At 38.8% G+C, this 20,678-nt stretch overlaps 1 protein-coding gene across 2 annotated transcripts in view; it reads left to right on the forward strand.

The window, feature by feature from the left end:
• CDC42SE2 (CDC42 small effector 2) overlaps positions 1–20,678 on the forward strand; it is an 81,608-nt gene that overhangs the window by 24,168 nt on the left and 36,762 nt on the right. The window lies entirely within an intron of this gene.

Genomic DNA, 20,678 nt, shown 5'->3' on the forward strand with positions numbered 1-20,678 from the left:
AATTATACTTCTTTTCCTTCTTCTGACACGAGAAATGCTAAACAACTTATTTTTAGGAAATTGCTGACAATATTCTGGCGTTTACAAGCAAGAAGGTACCAAAACCAGTCCAAGAAATAATTGATTTTTAAATATTTCAAATTTTATTTATTTAGCTACATTTTCTGAATGGAAACACTGCCTCTATCCCTCTCCTTCACAAGTGCCACAGCTACATAAATGTGTTCACAGAATGAATCCAGCTCTTAATGCCCATAAAGATTTAAAGTAGACCATGAGAAGGTGGTTCAGTGTTAATGAACAGTGCTTTGGACCACAGCACAGTATGCTGATTTGGTCATTGAGTCTTCTTCTATTTTCTGTTCTCAATCTGTATGTCCTGGAGAAGGCCACATGTCTTAAACAGAGCTCTATTTGGAGACTAGTTTTAAAAATACAGGGCTCATCTCCATAGTTCTTAAGTTCAACTGCAGTGTGAGCTCCCCATCAAGTCGTGAGTCAAGACTGGATCATAAATGAGCAGCTTCTGCAGAGTGTCCCTGGAAGGGAGCAAGCTGGTGGTGACAGGTAGCTGAGCTAGGCCACTGTGCCTTCTGCAGCTCTTCACATGTTAGTGGTCACGTCTGGTGAGGGCTTGCCTGCCTGCTTTCTGGTGGGGGGAGGGGAGGGAATGCTCTTATCTGGCTGCTCGGAGGAGCAGATAATGAAACCCTTTGTGTCCCCCTCTAGAGACATGTGCTTCAACAGCAATGAGCTGTGCAGCTGCAGCCCTAGCAACAAGGGCCTGGAGAAAAGAATGAGGGCAGCTTCCCAGTGCAGAAAGGCCGGAGGGTTAAGGATGAGCAAACTGAATGGGTAGCACAGTATTTAGGTGAACCTGTGTGCCTATTATTCTTCCTAGGGATATATATTTTTTTTGTTTTAATTTTGACCCTTAGATTGAAATATATCCATGTGTCTTTCAGTACATAGATAAATAAATGACTAAAGACTTGCCAGTGTCTTTGTTGCTTTCAAGAGTCTTGATAGTGCATTTTCTGGAGAATCCACAGTGTTGTTTGATACAGTGTAGACAGTTCATTGTCACCAGTTAAAAAACATGAAAGAAATCAGTTTGAGCTGATTTTTGTAGTGTAGGTGCACAAAATCCTTCAAGATGCAATGGTTTAAGAAAGGAATTTATTTTTAGAAGTGCACTAATTCAAAAGGATATTTGCATTGGTGCTTCTAAAGTGCTTATGCATATTGTGACAGGTGTTTTCTAGAGAAATTGATGTTGAATATTTCATTTTTAAGGCGCAGCAATTTGATCTATTTCCATGGGAAGTTCCATGAATGAGTTGGGGATAAATCTACTGATGAGAATACGATAGGCTTCATTAATTACCTGGCTGTGGATAGTGATTCACAAGCACAGTTTGGGCTGCATGTCTGGGAGAGAGGGGGAGTTTGTTTGAGGAAGAGACTGAATAATGAATACCTTAAACCAAATGATCTGTGTCTGAGTGGCAGACAAAGAGGGCTTTGGGGCAGTGACTGATTATTCTGTGTGAAAGGACCACAACCATATCTGGCTTGCGTGCTGAATCTTGCATGTGAGCCATCACTCCTTGTGTCTCTGGAGAAAAAGGGGAGATCAAATCTGCTTAGGAAGCAAGTGCAGCTTGCCGGTGAAGGTGCTGTTACTGACTGCATGATGCTCATCTAGTTACTGTAATGAGGAATGGTGATGAGGAAATTTTGGTTATTTTAGTTCTGTTTTCCAGTCTTTTGACAAATGCAGTAGATATTTTTTAACAAATTGAGCGCAGATCTTTGTTTGTTCTCCCTTCCACTTTCATACCTCCTAGATGCAGTCTGTAATGTTCATCCTACAAGCTGACTGTAGGTTACAGCCCAGAACAAATGGAGCAGCAGATGTGGTGATTCCTGGATGTTCTCTGATCAGGCCAAAATGCTGACCTGAGGCAATTGCAAGTCCAGGACCACGTTCACTTCCACTGGCTGTACTATACAGCACTATTGTCCTGCACATGAGCTGGGTGAAAAGCTAGAATATCATCACCTTAAACTGTTAAGCAAGATTTAATGAAGCTTGATGGTAGAATGAATGAGTTTATGAGTTTCTAATTTCTTGGCTTCCTTTTTTTTTTTTTGCCTCTCAACCTGAGCACTGAAGAAGAAAGCTAAGGAGAGCATGATCATTTTACTAAGTTTATTTTTTGACTTGCTGTAAAGTGCAGAGGGAAAGGTTAAAATATTCGGAGACACCTTGATACTCAAAATGTAGAATTCTCTGTATTTTTTGTGAAGGGTAGGAAAAATGAGGGAAATGTTTTGGGTTGGGAGAGGATTTGAGGCTGTACTTAAATGCTTAATTTAGTAATTATATCTTGCGCTCTTTTCGGAAGTTGCTAGTGAAAACAAAGCTACAGATTTAAATTTTGACACCCTCTTTAACAGTCCTTTTCCTTTATTTGAGAAAGAAGAACATGTTCAATAGCAACTGCAACTTTTATCTAAGTGCATACTTCTTGCACCTTAATCTTAACTTTTAGATAAAAATTGTTATCCCAGGAAAAGGAATTGGTGTGCGGTTTTCAGGTTTTTGTTTCCAAATATACAGAGCAAATCTTTGTTAGCAGATACAAGGAAGATATCTCCCACTCCACCCACACACAGAGAAGGAAAAATGACCTTGTTCAAAACAGAGAAACTTTATATGGTAAATTGAATTGTCACCATGCAGCTGTTTGACAATTTAGTCTAAGTAGTTGCTGCTTTCATTTGAGTTTATTTACTTAAGTCGATTACACATGCAGATTCGATTGTACCCTCCAGCAAAACTCTAATGACTCACCAACAGATCTTTCACTGGAAAGAATTATACAAATGAAATACTATGATGTTAGTAAATAACTCAAAACGAACGAACAAAACCAGACAGAATTAAGAAAAGTGTGAAGGCAGAAAACGCCTTTTTTTCCTGTGGTGAGAGGCTTCCAGTGAATTTTACAGCTTAAATTGTCATGATAATGGAGTTTCACAGCAGTTCTGTAGTGTGCAGACAGAACGTTCACCACAAAGTTTGTAAGCATCAGTACGAAGATATTTACCAGTTGTAAATCAATTTTAAATTTCAAAGATACTACAATGTCTTTTTCAAAAATGTCTGCAAAGCTTCTTAGGAGTTCAGTGTAATGGGATAGGGGAAATGTCTCCATAGAACTAAAGAAAATAGTGCATCTCCTCTCAAAGTCAAAAAAATCTCTCATTGTACCTCTTTTGTAAAAGGCAGTGTGCTAGTCTGGGCTATTTTTGTCTTTTCAGAACTCGTCTAATGCCTGTTTTGTGGTCATTTGCCACAGTAGTTCTTGAGAGAAAATGAAGCTGTTGTACTAGTCAGTGGTTTGTATCTCCAAATTGCTGCAATGAGGGCATGGAGCAAGTTCCACTGTGTTAAATGAGACTAGGTCTGTGTTTTAAAAGGGAAGCATGTACTGAAAATGGCAGTACCAGTAAAAGTAGTGGATTTATATATTAGGAAATTCTAGTGGTTTGTCTTGTTTCTCTGTAGTAACAGTTGGAGCCAGGATGTTACTTCTGAATATGTATTTACCTTGTGGTCTAAGGAACTAAGTATTCACCAAGAGAAATAACTGATTAACTAAGTTTATCTGTCAGAAGAGTAGAATAAGACACCAGATGGTGAGAGTAGCATAGGAGCTTCTGGAAAAGCATTTTTTTTTCCAGGCTTAAACTTGAAAGCGTCTGATCTGAAATCTATCAGGAGCTAAACCTTGTAATTTACTGTGCTGTCTGTGGCTTGTTTAGGTCTTGGAGGAACCTGGTGGTCCTTCCTGATACAAAGAGCTACAATAGTTGCCACTGCTATTTTCCTTATGGCTTTGTTATGTGCGTTACAAAAAATTGCTTGTTGTGTTGGCTGTCTGAAAAATCTGTAGTTGATCTTGAGTAAAGGAACTTGTGTTTTCCAGTCTCAGCTGGGTAAATGGTTTTGATTGACGTGAGAAACACTTGAGTCTTCGTGCTTATATTTATTGAGATTCTTACTGTGTGTGGCAGCAGCATTCTTTTCATAGTGAGGCAGCACAAGTATCATACTTCACATTTGTTATTCAGGACTTTTCAAGTTATCAGGAGAAGTACTCCGTGCCTTGTGATTGTTTTGGCATGAGAAACACTATGGTCAAAACATTTTTTTTTTAGGCTTCCCTTAGGGTTTCTGTTTAAGTCAGAAGTTTGGGAACCAGAGGAAAGTGTTTTGTGTGTGTATTTCATTTGCCTTCCTTACCTGTTGGCAAGCAGGTAACTAACTGATATAATGTAAGAGAGCTTGGTGACAGTATGCCTCTGATCTGTACCACAATTGCTGATACTGTTTTCAAATACGTTTTCTTACAAATAATCTCATTTCTTCCCTTTCCTCCCTCCCAGACAAATTCTCCAGAGCTAGGTCTTTGTACTTGAAAGTGTTCATTCACTGTGGATAAGCAAATATTGCCAGGTAACGTGATGGCCAAATTGAAGTGCTCACAATGGGGAAAAAAGTGTAACTTCACTGCTGTGCCATCTTACAGCAACAAGATTTTATTTCACATTGATAACATCTGCTGTAAGTGGATAGTATTTTTACCAGTACAGAATTTAATATTAAGTGGATCATTTTTCCTTGCCACATGTGTTCAATGGAGAGAGAAGTGCAGATATCTTGAGGAGGAAGAGGAAGCAAGAAGTAGGTAAGAGAAATGTCTCAAGACTGTGCTGGGCTACTGTGAAGACCTGGACGACACAGAGCAGGGACATGAAGTGCAGGCTCCTCTATTAACAAAACTTGTGGGAACATAAAGTATAAAAGGACTCCAAAGCAAGAAGAACCTAGTTCTCTTTGACTGGCTGTTTTTCACCATTGCTATGTAAAGAGGTGAACACAGCATGAAAGGGCTGCTTGGCTTGATCTTTCTATTTTGTTGTCCAACTTTTGGCTCCTATCCCTGTTGTCCCCAGGATTTTACATGCCTGCTTTACAGTGCAGAATTGCAGGAAGAACAGAGACAGCACGAAAGGAAAAGCACTTAAGACTGAGAACTGGGCAGCTTGACGCACCTTGAGGGTGATTGTTTTGTTTCTTTGAAATACCAGCCAAAAGGTAAAAGTTGCACACAATTGTAACATCGGTTTCATCCTTAAAAGCAGCATTCTAGTGCAAGTATCTTGAGGACTATGCGTAGTAGTTTGGGGAACTTCTCCCAAGTTCTGCATCCTCTGTCACTCTAGTATCTTTGTGTCTCTGAGATTTGAGCTGTACCAATTAGATCATCCTACAGAAGCTAGATACGTAGACAAGAACAACAAAATATTTACTAACTTTTAAAAAACCCAAAACATATGGAATGCATCCATAGCAAAAATGCCAAGGTGATTGATTGTAAAATAGTGAAAATTACTACAAAGCTTCAGTTAATTTATTTTAAGTCAGTGTGTTACATGTCTTTACTTGGAGTTATTCATAATGAAAATAATAGTAAGAGGCTAGTGATGTGTGATCTCCCCCCAACATGCACACCTTCCAGATGCTTATTTGTACTTCTTCCTGTATCTTGCCTTTTGAAAAGCAAGGAGGTAGAGAAGATGTTCTTTGGGAAGGGGAGTGGGGGGGCAGTTAAGGGGAGAGGGAGGGATGAGAAAGTGCTTGTGAACTGTAAGGAAATGGAGGGGCATATTTTTCAGACTTAGCTGGCTTAATCATCAGAATAACTTTCTAAGGGCACTAATGGATACTGCATCACTTGTTTTCTTCAAATGGCATTTGAATGCCTATTTTAAAGAATAAATTATACAAACAGATTAGAAGTTCAAGATCTTCAGTTATTACTTTAATGTCTCTTTGTGTAGAGTATTGGTTAATGGTGTTGTGGAGGCCTTTTCAGACTGGAAGCACACCTGTCCGTTTATCACTGTTCCTGTTTGTAAGTAGAAATTCAAAAGCAGGTTGTCTTTAATTAATCTGGCATGTATCTACACAATGAACTTTCAAACTTCAGGGAGGTTTTTTCCTGTTTCTTAGTTTACAAAATAGAACAAAAAACCTCAAACATACCAACAAAAAACCCCCACCCAAACAAAAGAAGGCTGAACATTTGGGTAAATACAAAGCAGTACTAGCATGTTAGTGGCCACAAATCAACCAAGGAGTTAATTTATTTGTTGTTTTAAAAATCTACTTTCATCTTAATAATGCTTGGCAAAGAGCAATTATGCAAAGAAATGCAGTTCTAGCAAATATATCCATCAGAAAACAGGATGTTACTACTTTTCCTGGTAACTTCTGTAGGTCAGCATTAGTAACTAAGGTTTCTTTCCACACCATATTTTCTTTAACCTGTTTTTCTTGTGCAGCTTGTCTCACTTACAAGGCTTTCGACTCTTATTCATAATCTCAAGCTGTAAGTATGAAGTCTGTATCTTGAGAAAAAGATCAGGCATTTTAAAATCCTATTATGTCATATGAGAATCCTTTCAAAATAGAAATACAAAATTCTAGTGACTTGCACAAACCCTTGTAGTAATAAACAGTGAGAAATGAAATTTTACCTGGCACAGTTACAGTCCTGTATTGTTTACTATTTGTAGCAGACAACAAATCTTCTTTTACGTTTTGCTTGGTGTGTACCTGGCAAGTGAGCATTGATAACTATAACGACTGTGTACGTGTTTTATTAATGTTACCCAAGGAACAGACTCACTGTATCCATTAGGGGTTTGTTAGACTGTTGTACAATGAGTTTTGTCAAAGAGCTGCTGAGGATACTGCAGAGCTTTTATAGATACTCAAGATGGACATAAGGGGAGTGAAACTACTGAAAGTACATAAAACTTGGTAAGTATATACTCAGGGAAAAAAACTGTGGTTTGCTTACCTGCTTGGTACTATTTCTCAAAGTTTTGGCCAAGTCTTTGAATCATTACTGAATCAATTTTACTTTTTTGGTAATGTAGCTTTTTAACATACATTAAGGACCTTTTCATTTCTTCCCCCCAACGGAATAATGTGCTGAAACTTCCGCTACTTGCCTATTGAGACTGTTGTACAATTTAGGAAAAAAAACAAAACAGGAAGTGTTTTTTTGGTAATAGCTTTCTTTTTTTTCCCCTATGCCATTTAACTTGGGTAAATTAAGTCTGTATTAGATTATTAAGGGGGGGCCTGAAGTCTGGGTGTCAGAGTACAAAAGTGCTGTTTTGCAAACCTGCCTTAGAAAGTAATAACCCAGTTATATCAAAAATGTCATTTGTGTTTTGGACGTAATAGTCATTTTTCTAATTAAAGTTGTGTTTTATGCTTCCATCTTTCATCTGAAAGCATGACCATGCAAGTAAAAACCTTCAATGTTTGATAAATAAGCTAGATAACTTGATCTTATGTTTATCCTTTGTAATTTAACTTAAGAGTTTTTATTTATTGGTGAAAACACTGTACTGGTCTCTTAATTGTTCTCAGTGACTAAAAATGTTCAGTTAACAGGGACTTTCTAGCTAATACCAACTAAATGAGAAATCCACGTCTATGCTCAGCTTAGGCACCTCTGTTTCCCTTCAGAGCAACAGTGTCTTTCTGTTAAATTGACAGACAGGTGTCATACAAGGTGTCTGACTTGGCAACATGCTCTGAGTTTGTCTGTGCTATGTCATAGCTATTGACAAGTAAGTCAATATTTCACAATAGAAGACATTTTTGAGCACAGTGCTATTACAAAGCATTTACTTAGGCCAAACACAAAATCTCTTTAAGTCCCTATTTTTCTGTTGTTATTACAATTGTATGGAAATAGTTATTTTAGTTTTGACATGATGCAGCTCTGATTTTTTTGTGCTGGATAGCAATACACTGCATTTTTTGGGAGGAAAAGCACTTGTCTGACTAATTTGTAGCTAGGTCCTATGGCATGACTCTGCTTTGCAATTGTCACGTCTTAAGAACAGAGTTAGATGTAGCTCTGGATGCCCAAGTGTCAACCCTACAGAGATGGCCATGAAGGGGTTGAGGTACAAGAATGTGTGAGGGGCAGGCAGACATTTGAGGGGGTCCATGCTCTGAGGCTTGGGCGAGTCTGGGTCAGGTCGGTTTGTGGGAGTGCCGGCAGCTGGTCCAGACTCACTTTCTGTAGCCTTCTCCAGAATTCTGTCCGGTGTAGGTACCACTGCTCTGCTTGTGAAAGGCAGCTTCCTCACATACAGTGACATTTGGCATCTCCAGAGGTGCCATCGTGGGATGTGGATGAAGTGTAGCACAGTGATTATGCATGAAATCACAGCTAAACAGCTACCTTCCGTATGTGGGAGTTGCAGCAGCTGGTCCAGACTCACTTTCTGTAGCCTTCTCCAGAATTCTGTCCGGTGTAGGTACCACTGCTCTGCTTGTGAAAGGCAGCTTCCTCACATACAGTGACATTTGGCATCTCCAGAGGTGCCATCGTGGGATGTGGATGAAGTGTAGCACAGTGATTATGCATGAAATCACAGCTAAACAGCTACCTCTTCTATAGGCACAGTGTGTGTAACAAAGGGCTGATCTAGTCTCATATCCAGTGTGTTCTTCATTGCCTTCTTTTTTCCCCCTTTCCAGAATATGTTTTCTGATTTCTTGGTTAATAAATTGGTCTCCAATTTGTGAATTATGTTAAGAACAGACTTTCAAAGGCAGAAGTTGTTGTGTAGAAACATGACTAACTGAAAGCTAATAGGAATTAAGCAGCAAATGCTGTCTGGCCTTGAGCTAAATAATGGAATACCCTTATTTGGGAGCAGGGAGGATTGTGATGTGGGTTCTTTGGGGGCTTTTTTGGGTGATTAAGATTTTTTGGGAATGTCTTATGTTGTTGTGGTAGCTACTTACTAATTCAGAATAGAACTCTCTGCTCAGTCCAAGAGAATGAACCTGATAAGCTGAGCAGCTTTTTAATTTTTGTTTGATGAAACTGTGTAATTAAGACTCCAGATAGCAGAAGCACTGTGTTTGACTCTGCATTCACAACATCTGTTTCTGAACACCAGGTAGCAGGATATAGAGTTTTTCAAACTGCAGTTAATTGAGAAGCATATAACTCTGTTGTGAGTTGAGTTTTACCATACAGAAAGCATCTTCTACCAACAGTGAGGTTAACAGCTTATCTTCACAGTCCCTGGATTAATTGATAAAAAAATTTTGTGTTGTTTAAATCCTCTTCAAGAGAGGTTGTATTTAGTAGCTGGCATGACTCAGCTTTGCAAATGTCGTATTCTGCCTCCAGTGAATATAATTTTTATTGTGTGACATGAACTTAATCTAGATTGTATTGGAGAAAAAAAAGAATAGAAAGGGTGTTTATAGTGCAAAATATGCTTAAGAGAAAACAAAAAACATTTTTAAGAAAGAGAACTAGCAGCAGATGCATGAGTGCATCAAAGCCAGCTGGCTGAAGTGCCTCTGCAGTCAGAGTGAATGAGTAAATGTAATGCAGGTGAATCAGATTTTGTTTGTGGGGAGAAAAATAAAACTTTAGTAATCTACATATCCATCTGTTTTCTCCTCCAGCTTTTAAAAACATCAGCTACCTGCACTGAGGGTGCTTGCAGAGGTACATAACGTCCAGGAGGCTGTACATGGGGGTTGGAAAGCTGTGTGAGGTCCCTGACCCAGGGCTTGCCTCCTGGGGTAAAGTCTGGAGCAAACTGGATGCCCGGTGGCTGCACACACCCACCCTCTTGCACCCTTGGCCAAGAACCTGCTCTAGATCTTGCCAGTCTACCTGTTGATCTGGTTATTGTCCCCTGCTGTCACACAGCCCAGATCTTAAACAAACCAAATGCTTCTCTTTCATAGAAAACTTTGAAGCTGATGGTGAAATGGACACAACCAAGAAAGCTGTTACCTTGAGAGCAGGAAAGAGACCACCTGCTGAATCCAGATGTATCCTGGAAATTTTCTCTGTCTGTGTTCTGAGGAACAAAACAGAAAGTGCCAAGGTGTAATGTCTCAGTTCTCTCATGCTTATTAATATAATTTATAGAAAATACTTCGCATTACAGGGAACACAGGGTTCTTCCGTTTTATAAATTGTATTTTTCACAATTTGTTTCATAGGAATGTGTTTCTGACTGATTAAGAAATTGAGGTTTGGTTGATGTTTTGTTTTTTAAAAAAATAAACCAAAACTCAGAATGTGGAAGAGCAGATTTTTGTTATGAAGCATGTTTTAAGCATGTTTAAACATATTCTGTTACTAGGTTCTTGGTTAAGATTGGACAGTTTATGACATAGGATAATCTGCAATTTATTAATGAATTGTTAGCAGAATGTGCATCTATCAAATTATATCCTGTCTGTGAATATGCCTGTTTTTTACGAGGATGTTTCTAGCTACATTCTGTTCTTGTATTTTCTGTCTACTGTATGACAGTACAATTTTGAAGTTGTTAGTATAACTAGGAGTTCATTGCAGAGTTCAGAGTGTGTCATCCTGTGGTTTTTTGGTGTCACAGTACACTTTTCACATTACCTATTGACTTCCTTATGGTGAGAAGCTAAGAATTGAGATATGTAAGATTTCTTTCATATTTAGTGGACAAGTACTGCAAGTTGTTTGTGGTTTTGTCAGCAGTTTGCAGTTTTGCAAGCTGAAATTAACCTGTTTAAGATTTACTGGTATGAACAAGTTAATTCAAAGCTCATAGGAAAAAAGACTTGTAGTCTTGACACCTTTTGTCTCAGTTTTCCTCTCACTGGATACCTGTCAATGTAGGTAAGCTGTACACCCCTGTATATGTGGGGGTTTCCTGTAAAAGCCAAACCATTTGGGATTTCCAGTGGCTTTACACTGGCTGTAGAACTCCAGGTGAGTTTTATTCTGCCACTGAGATACTACCCACAGGACATTTCCCAAATGGACATTTTTAACAGTAATGGCCTTTTTGTGGGTACGCAGGGAACGCAAGTTCCTTGGCAAGATAGGCAGCTCATTTCTGAGGAGACAATCTAGTTTCCTTTGGGTTCAGATTGCAGAGCGACAGTAACTGTTCTGAGAATATGTACTTTGTTAAAATGTTTCTGGAACATTTTGAAACTCCCTTTTTTGTATAGCACTTTGTTTCTTAACTACGTCAATAATTCTGGTATCTTCAATGAAATTGCATTTCAGTGTTGAAAATTTGTTCACCATGTATTTTTATTTTAAGCTGACTATATGTACATAGTTACTTTTCTGCATATGTAGGAAAGATGGCATAGTGTCCTTCGGGTTTAAATTGGACATCTCTACCTGGTTTCTTGTTTTATTTTTCTAAATTTTAATAACTTATAATTGAACTTTATTTGGTAAAGTTTTTATATTATCCAGTATATAAAATGCCATGTGGCAGGTAAACTTAGAGAAGTCATGCTTATAATGTTAACTAAAAGGCTTTTATTAGTGATTAAATGGTGATCAAATTACTATTAATCAGTGATTGAATGGAAATTAAATTGTAATCAATTAAGCAGTAATTGAATGCAAACTAAGCAGTGATTTAACCCAATTTTCAAGAAAGGTGAGAAGGACTGGTGACTACAGGCCTGGCAGTCTCACTTCAGTACTTGGTATCAGAGTTATTGAAAAACATTTTAAGGACAACGCAGTCATTGGTCACAGCCAGCATGAGTTCATGAGGGGAAAGATCTGTTTGGCAAACTTAATTTTCTTTTACAAGGTAACCCACCCAATTGACCAAGGGAAGCCAGTTGATGTAATCTTTTTGGATTTCTGTAAAGCTTTTGACACTGTCTCACAGGATCCTTGTGGAGAAAATGTCCAGCCCACAGCTGGAAAAACACATCATGTGGTGGGTGAGCAGCTGCCTTAGGGGTCAGGCACAGAGGGTTACAGTGACCTCAGACTGGGGACCTGTCACTGCTGGGGTTCCATGGGAGTCCGTCTTAGGGCCAGTCCTCTTTAATGTTTTTTTTAAATGGTCTGAATGCAGGTATTGAGTAATACATGAAGTAACCTTACCAATTATACTAAATTAGAAGGATCTGTGGACTCGCTTGAGGGTGGGGAGGCCTTGCAGAGAGATCTGGATAGACTAGAGAGCTGGGCAATCATCAGCCACATGAAACTTAATATGAAACAAGAGCAAATGCCAGATTTTGCATCTGGTCCAGAGTAATGCCGCTTGAATATACAAACTGGGGAGCAAGAGCCTGAAAAGCAGCCGCCCAGAAAGAGAGTTGGAAAGAGATCTGGGGCTTGGTTTTATGGCAAGTTAAACATTATTTGACATCATGCCCTGGCAGCCAGGAGGGCCAGCTGTGTCCTGGGGTGCATCAGGCACAGCATCACCAGCCGGGCAAGGGAGGGGATTGTCCCACTCTGCTCTGCACTGGGGCAGCCTCACCTCGAGTGCTGGGGGCAGTTTTGGGTTACACAATTTAAGTCCATAAAGCTGTTAGAGAGGGAAGGGTGACCAAGACGGTGGAAGGTCTCGAGGGCAGGAATTCTGAAAAGTGATTAAGGTCACTTGGTTTGTTCAGCTTGGAGAAGAGAAGGCTGAGGGAGTGACCCCATCACAGTCAGCTCAGGCTGGTTCTGTTAGCTCCTGGTAAGACATGGCCTAGATTCCTTAGTTCTTGTGAAGATACGGCCTAGCAGAGTTTTGCACAGCAGGACTGACTTCAGTCAAATCGTCTGGTTGGTGATGTCTGAATCAAAGCACTCTTCACTCAGAATGGGTGCATCCATCATAGACTTGCCAAACAAGCTTGATCTCCAACCAAGAAATTAGTAAGCATTTATCTGTCTATCTATCTATCACAAAATGAAAGCCAGTGAGGATTTTCAAGATTTTTTGTAGTTACCTTTTTTTCATACTCTGTGGAGATAAACATTTTATCAGTATAAGCAGCAAGAGCTTTCTTTACTCTTTTAAAGAGTAAATTAAATACTCAAATTCAGCTCAATGTTAAGGATCATTTGCAGTGAATTTCAGCTTGGGAAGGGGAGAAGCAAAGAGGAGTAATTCCTTTTAATTAATGCAGATTAATTAAATCTGAATCAAGGTGAAGTTTGAAGATAGTCACAAAAGAAGGTCTTTTGGCAATTACAGTATTTCCTCTAAGATAAACAGCCCTGTATAGGTACTGGTGTTATTGCTACTAATGAGGTATAACTCTGGGCATGTGTAAATGGCTTGGTGTGAGCAACTGTAGGTACAAAAAAAATCCAAAGAGTTTCTGATTTTTCTCCCTTTTCTAAATTGCATTCTGTTTTGAAAAATGAGTGGTCCTTCCAGCAAAAAAAAACCGAAAAGGGCTGTTGACCTGAAAAATGTTATTCATACTGACTGCAACTCTAGTATATATGCATTAGGGGTTTTTTGAGGTAGCCCTAGGAACTTTTCTCAGTTTGTAGTTGTTCTCCTTAACACAGGCTGGCTGTCTGAAGTTTGTAGAGGTAAAAGCTTGGTAGCTTTCTGGTTGGTGTTTTCATACTGGCTGGATATAGCATGATAGCCTTAGCCGTAGGAATGAAATACTTTATTGCCGCAGTTACTAATGATAGGTTGTGTGTGTGGCTTCATATGAACATGAGCATGCACATGCAGTCATAGTATTTAGTGGGTTTCTTGTGTGTAGAAGTGGCTAGAAGGGGTTATCTGTGCTGTGGAAGTATAGAAAGAAGCTCTTTGTGGGTACTTCTTAGTAGCTGTATTTCAGTTCATCATTTTCTTTGTACTTGTTTAAGTGTTACAGAATTAGGCCACTCTTTAAATGCGTTATGGCATAAATTATGGTCCTTGGACCAGATTTTTTTGTTGCTATAGTTATGTCTAGATTTTCCTTTCCCTTAAGTGACTTAAGAAATGTCTGGAGGCAGGGGAGAATAACATTTGTTGCTGTACACTGCTAGAAGAAGATGAAACCTGACCCTCCTGTTTAGGCACCGCTTTGTCCTGCGTGTTACACAGTTATGTGCTAGCTGCTCTCTGGCTATTGATGGAGAATAAGAAAAAACCAATAATTTTACCGATTTTCTTTCTCTCCACATGGTCTGGTCTGAAACCATACATAATGCTATGGTAAGGATTTTTACATGTACGCAGGTTTCTGACGAGAGCATTCTTTATGAGACTTGCTTTGTGAGTCTACTGGTGCTGCTCCCCACACTTATCTTTAGAGTGAGATCTAAACAGGCCCAGTTAGCACTTACCACCTCTCACTAGTTGTAAAATTTCTTTGCTTTCTGGCTCTGCCATATGCCCCAGTAACATACTGGTTTTTCTGCCTGATTTGGGTGGTATTTCTGGAACCATTTTCAATCAGAAGATGGGCTTAATATAAAATGAACCGAGTGTTTAGTATACTGTTCTCAAGTGTCTGGTCAGGAAAAACTGATACCGTTTCAGACCAGTCAAAGCCTAATTTAGACTTGTGTATGTGTGGTTCTTGTGTGAGTGCTCTTCAAGTGAGCAAACGAAAAAAGTAAAGGTGGTAGAACTTGAAGGCAAGAGATGTCACCTGTATTAAGCTGCCGAGTGGTCATTTAAGTGAGTTCTGAAAGTACAGTACATTGGGCAGTAACAATAGACTGTACTGCTTCCTGGGAATTGGTACACCTGAGCAAATGGACTGCATGAACTCACAGGCCTCTGCCTACAGCTTCTGTGAGTATATGCTCCAAAAGTCCTAAATTCCACTTCTACCGTAGAGTGACCCAAAGTACCTTCGAAAATGTGATTTGTCTTAACTTTTAAGTTTCTTTAAGTAATCTCCCATGTGCCTGCATGAGGGTGAATATACAGAGTTCAAGTCATCTAAACGAGCCAATAATAGAGAAATTATAAAAGGGCTAGAGAACAAAATTAATAACTGGTGAAGCCTTAAATGCTAGCAGATTAAAAATATGCAGTTCTGTTGTGCTTCAAACAAAAACCTACTTCTGTTTTGTTGCTTGCAAGCTGTGGAACTGAAAGTTAAGGCAGAGACATCCTGCTGATGCACTCTTCCTATTTGAAGCATCCATTGTCACATGCTAAGGAGGACTTAAACAGAGATGATTAATCTGGCTTTTCAAACGGGCACTTGTGAATCCTGGGTAGTGTCATGGGGTAACTGAGTAAAATTGACTTACCCAGTCCCACAAAACGTGACAATACTTGTGCTTACTGCACTTGGTCTCATAATTGTTTTGTACATGAGTGGGAGGTGAAGAAGTGATGTCCAGGTATTAGATAAATTACTTGTAGGTAGAATTTCCTTGTTAAGATTTAAAGTTTGACATCCTTCTGTGATCTCAGACCAATGGGAAGGCTGACAAAGCTTGGGGAGAAGGATGTACTGCTGATAGTGGACAAAAACAAAGCAGAATTTATGTGCCACAAGGACTTTTGGCAGAACTCCTAAGATAAGGAAGAAACTAATAAAGCAAACACAGCAACTGTGCTGAGCCCAGCTCCAGCTGGGTAAAACTTAATTCTGGCAGAGGGAGACTGGGATCACTGACTCACAGCCCACCAACTAAAGAAACCCACCAACTCAGGAGAAAGTCCGAGCATGTGGACTAATTAGCATGAGAATCATTTAACCAGTAGAAGGTGTAATACTAATTAAAGAGAACTGTGTAACTTGTAGCCAATGAACTGTGATTTCTTTGTTTGCTAAAATGTATACATGGTGTAAAATTTTGATGACTGGGGAGCCAGCCTTTTGTGGGTTACCACCTAGCTCATACTTTGCACAAACTAGAATGAAAAAATAGAGATCCCTTTTCTCAGTGTGTAAATTGGCCCTGTGCACCAGGCAACAACAGAAGTGACAGCAATAATTTACTGAAGTGCATCAAAATGTCTTTAGATACGATGTTAGACTTGTGTTGCAGGACTGTTTTACAGTAGCTGGTTAAAATCTGCAATAGAGGTGTGCCATGGTGATACATTTTTTGGCATGATACACTTATTGTACTGGTAAGAGTTTGCCTATGTGAACTCCTTGCACTTCTAATAACCTTTTCTTCTCTTGTTCACGCTTACTCCTTTCCTCCATCCCAAACTTTCCTTGGGAATTGCTTTGATGTATTAGTTCCCTGTGGAAAAAATGAACATTATAAATGCTGTGAGTAGTGCTTTTTATCTATTATTGTACTAAAAACAGGTGAGGGTCCCTTCAGTATCTTGTATGGTCTGTCATGCAGTACATCATGAGCACAGACTGTTCCATTCTCTCTAATGCTGCACTGTTTTTAAAATTATGCTCTCCCTGGATGCCAGTGTTGAGGATTCCCCATCATTACTTTAGAAGTAATAACTGGGCATTCTTTGGGAAGGTTCCTTTGTTTGTTTTGGGGTTTCTTTCTTTCCATTCTTTGCAGAAATGGTATGTTGTTGACAGTTTGCCTTGAACCATTACTTTGCCCTGTTTATTTTTTTCCTCTCTGACTAGTATTACCTGTTAGAAGTAACAAGGAGGCCAGCTGAGAAATGTATTGTTTTTCCTTCAGTTGGACTTGCCAATTAAGAAGAAAATGTTACTGGCCAATTACCACTTAGTGTCTAACAGAATATGTATTTTTTAAATGCAAATAGGAAATCAGTATGAAATCAGAGGTGCTAAACCATAGAAGTGAATTTTCCAAGATTTCTCACTTGTTCTTAACTGACTGTTTTCGTAGGTAGGGCAAAATATGCCTAGACTATGTCTTAGGTAGGACAGAACATATTCATTTAGTCTTTGGTTTGCCTTTCCATTATTTAGTAAATAATTTTGGATGATTAGTTTTCTATTAATCTTCATATATTTTTGTAGTGCCTAACTATGAGATATTCAGTGCTGTGGTTTCAAGAGAAGTAGGTTCTTGCTGGCATGTAAATGTGGGGAATAGTACGAGCTATGAATTGGCTGTTTCAGAAAGCTGCATTGAACCCATATATATCAAAAGTAATTATTAATTAAAGACAGGAGGAAGCTTTGAAATGGAACTGGACATGAAAAATTTTAATGTGACTAGTGTGATACTGTCTCATTTATTGGTTCTGTGCACAAAAATAATAGGGACTTTTCAAGGGCTGGATCATATTCTTAGGGGAAATAAATAAATGTAGCTGAAGGGCTACAGAGTAAAACTCAGGCAGCTGCAGATGGGAGTGTAAAAAACAAAATCGTAAAGATACTTAAAGGCTTTCTGCTTTAAGGTCACAGCTGGCACTTGCAAATATGTTTACTGTCACACTTGGTGAGCTGTTCTTGATGGAATTGTGTGCTTTTCTGCCATGCCCTTCTTTACAACTCTCTCTCATGCCATCAGTGACCTAATAAGAAAAACCTAGTGTTTCTCCTTACAAATTTGCTGTGGTTTCCTTCCTGTATCTTTTGCTGCCCTCCCATGTATTATTCCAAGTGGGTACATTTATTGCAGGGGAGCTTGTGATGGCTTTGTGTTGCTGACTTAGGCAAGGGAAGACATGCAAACAATCAATGTGATTGATAATGCAAGCTTCGTTTATTGGTAATCTAGAGGCACTTTATATAGTATTAGTATATATGCTTGTCAGTTCTTGATTGGCTTACAATTATGAGAACACTTTCTTGTTTCTGCTTGATTGGTGTTAGATACAAGACTACATTGGCAAGCTTCTGCCTATATTAGATACATTAATGTTACAGCTTGAGAAATCGGAGTTCTACCTCCTACCTCATGGTCAGTACATCTTGTAAGCACAGTACCACATCCTTAAAACGCCTTTTTTGTTCTCAGGCCTGTTTCTCACACAGGCTTTTTCTCATGTAGGCATTTGCTTGTACAGCTCTTTTGAAGTTCTGTTTCCCACAGCTTTTCCAATGATCCACGCCCCTGATCCTTTAACCATTTCTCAACAGCTTTGTACAAACTGAGAACCCAAAAACTGGAGCTGTTCCAGTGAAAGATGTGATTGTTCCTAAAGCTAAACTGTGTTCCATTAGTAACAACAACAATTTAAAAAATCACCCCATCTCCTTTAAGTAAGCTGTAAATAGTACCTTTATCCTATTCCCCTGTTTTCATCTGTCTTTGAAACTTTTAACTCAGAAGCAAATTGCTCTTATAATAGTAATTGTTTATGGCTATTAGTTTGTGTTGAGCTTGATTTGAAGTACAACCTATTTCTAAGTTGCTTAAGGAAATAAATATACTAATGAAAACCATTTTGGTATAAATGGGGGCAAGTAATAAGAACTGACTCCAAATGATCAATAATCCCAAAATAAAACCCTATAGTCTTACCGCTTTAGTAATAATGTGCAAAACTGTATCAGGGAGACATGAATAAACCTTCTTAGAGAGTCAGGACATACATTTCAGGATTTGAAAATGTACAAGAAAGTCTAACTCAGACTTTGAAGAAGAGTTTTAAATGTCTTGAAACTAAACTGTAAAGCACTTGGGAGGGGTTTGAGGCAGAATCAATATGAGAAGATTATGAGGAAATGAAAAAAGGATTTCAGCCTTATTTGGGCTATGTTGATGGTGAATGTTGTCTTTTGTGTGGCAAGAGTTACTTGCAGCTCAAGTTTCTCAGGATTTGGAAGTGCAGAACATAGTTGCTGCATTAAAATCCATGTCAAAGTCCCCAGAAGTGTCCATTCTGCTAGTGAGAAATGGAGGAAGAGTGCTTCGGTAAGTGCCATGCCCCGATGAGATAAAGCTTTTGATACAAAATTTCTGAATGAAGGCAACTTTCTCTGTAGGTTGTCTTTGTTTAAAACCTCTTGCTTCTTGTAGATTGTTTTGTTTTTTATCAAAAAATGAGGCTGGCAAATGAATAAACACCTCTCACTTTCTTTGAGAGCTGGAGAGTGTCCTCCAGTTGCTACAGCTGTAAGCGTATGGAAGTGTGCACCAGCATAACCTCTCCCTTGGTTTGAACACAACTTAGTCCTCTCCCCCCTGCATTTTCAGTTGCCACATGACTTTATTTAGTCATCATTAAGAGGAAATAGTGCGGCTACAAGAGGAATGTAAAGTGAGAAACATGGAAGAAGTCTTAAAAATACACTCAGAAATGATAATTTTCTACTTACACCTTGCAGTATTGAAAGAAATGATAGCTTTTCAAAGCCTTTAAGGCAAAAAAACCAAATCAAAATACCTATATATTTCATGGAATGAATCTAATATAGTAAGAATAACTGCAGAGTGTTTTCTTATTAAGTACTTGAGACTAAAATAGTAGTAGTAGGCTTGGTCATGACTTTGTGCCTACATGTGCTTATTGTGATACATCATGTTGTGTCATGACATACCGTGACATGGCATACTTTTGACTTTTTGTTCATGATTTGCCTTTTTTTTACCCTTTTTTCCCCATTCTCCTTAAATAGTAGTCTGAGCTTTGGAGCAAACCTAGCTAAATTCAAATACTAACACCTGTAATTTTTTTTTTCTCTCTTCCTGTGGTTTTGTTTGCTTCAAGTGGTGGTCAAAGAGCATTGTTACAATGTTCAAACACTTTCTGTTTGAAGCCACAGTGAACAGTATGAAGTCAAAGGATATAGAAAGCTCACCCTTAAGAGGAACTAGAGATGCTTTTTTAAAAAGAGCACGCTGTTCTCAAGCTGTATAATTAATTAAGTAGTTTTATTTTAACTGACTCTCTACAGTATAGCGCGTATTCCTGTTTGGATCATTTAAGGTAAATCCTGTCTAACCTGCTTTATGTCAATAAAAGTGAAGAGCTCAGAGGGAAAATTGATTTCTTAGTTTACTTTTTCTCCTTTCCTGCTCTGTATATTTCTCACAGAACAGCTAATACTGCTTTAGTAAGAAAAATGGATGATACTGTAACAGAATGTGCTTTGCCCACTACTCATTAGTGCAATGCTTGCACTTAGTGCCTTTGTGACTGGTGTTTAACAATAAGCAGTAGTTTTGGTTTTTGCATTAGACTGGCCACTGTGGCGTAAACCTTAGAGTAATGAAAATTACCTTAATAATAAATTACTTGCTTTTCACTTCAAATTCTAAACAATGTATTATTTTTAAAATCTTGATTTCTTCATACTTCAGAATTTCCGTAAATGGTTATGGAATTGAAATGATAACTAAAGTATAAAAGCCTTAAAATGTGACAAAGTTGTTCAGCATGAAAGTCCTGTGCATTTTTGTAATGTGAATCATCAGCTCTAAAATAAGTTGCATTCAGAGTTCAGAAAGTTTACATGGGAAAAGCAAATTGGTGTTTCACCACTCATCACTCTGATAAATTTCTGGTTCAGACAGAGTATTTGTGTAGTCTTTTCAGTGTGAGCTCTACAGTGTTCTGCCACTCTGAGCACCATAAACTGGGCAGACAGCAAAACCTAAGGGTAGCAGAACTGTTACCTCGAAGTGTTCTTCAGCTTCTGTTGTGCTCTTCATCTGGCAGATCTGCACAGACAAATGCTATGTTAGGGTGGTGAGACACTGGCACAGGCTGCCTAGAGAAGCTGTGAATGCCCCATCCCTGACAGTGTTCAAGGCCAGGTTGGATGGGGCCCTGAGTAACCTGGTCCTGTGGAAGGGAGGCTGAAACAAGATGATCTCTAAGGTCCCTTTCAACCCAGACCATTCTAGGGTTCTGTGATTCAAGTCTTAATCCAATGAAAAAGCAGAGAACTAGCTGTGAAATACTGC

The sequence above is a fragment of the Corvus brachyrhynchos genome, unplaced genomic scaffold, assembly GCF_000691975.1.
Source record: "Corvus brachyrhynchos isolate BGI_N302 unplaced genomic scaffold, ASM69197v1 scaffold408, whole genome shotgun sequence".
Taxonomy (NCBI): Eukaryota; Metazoa; Chordata; class Aves; order Passeriformes; family Corvidae; genus Corvus; species Corvus brachyrhynchos.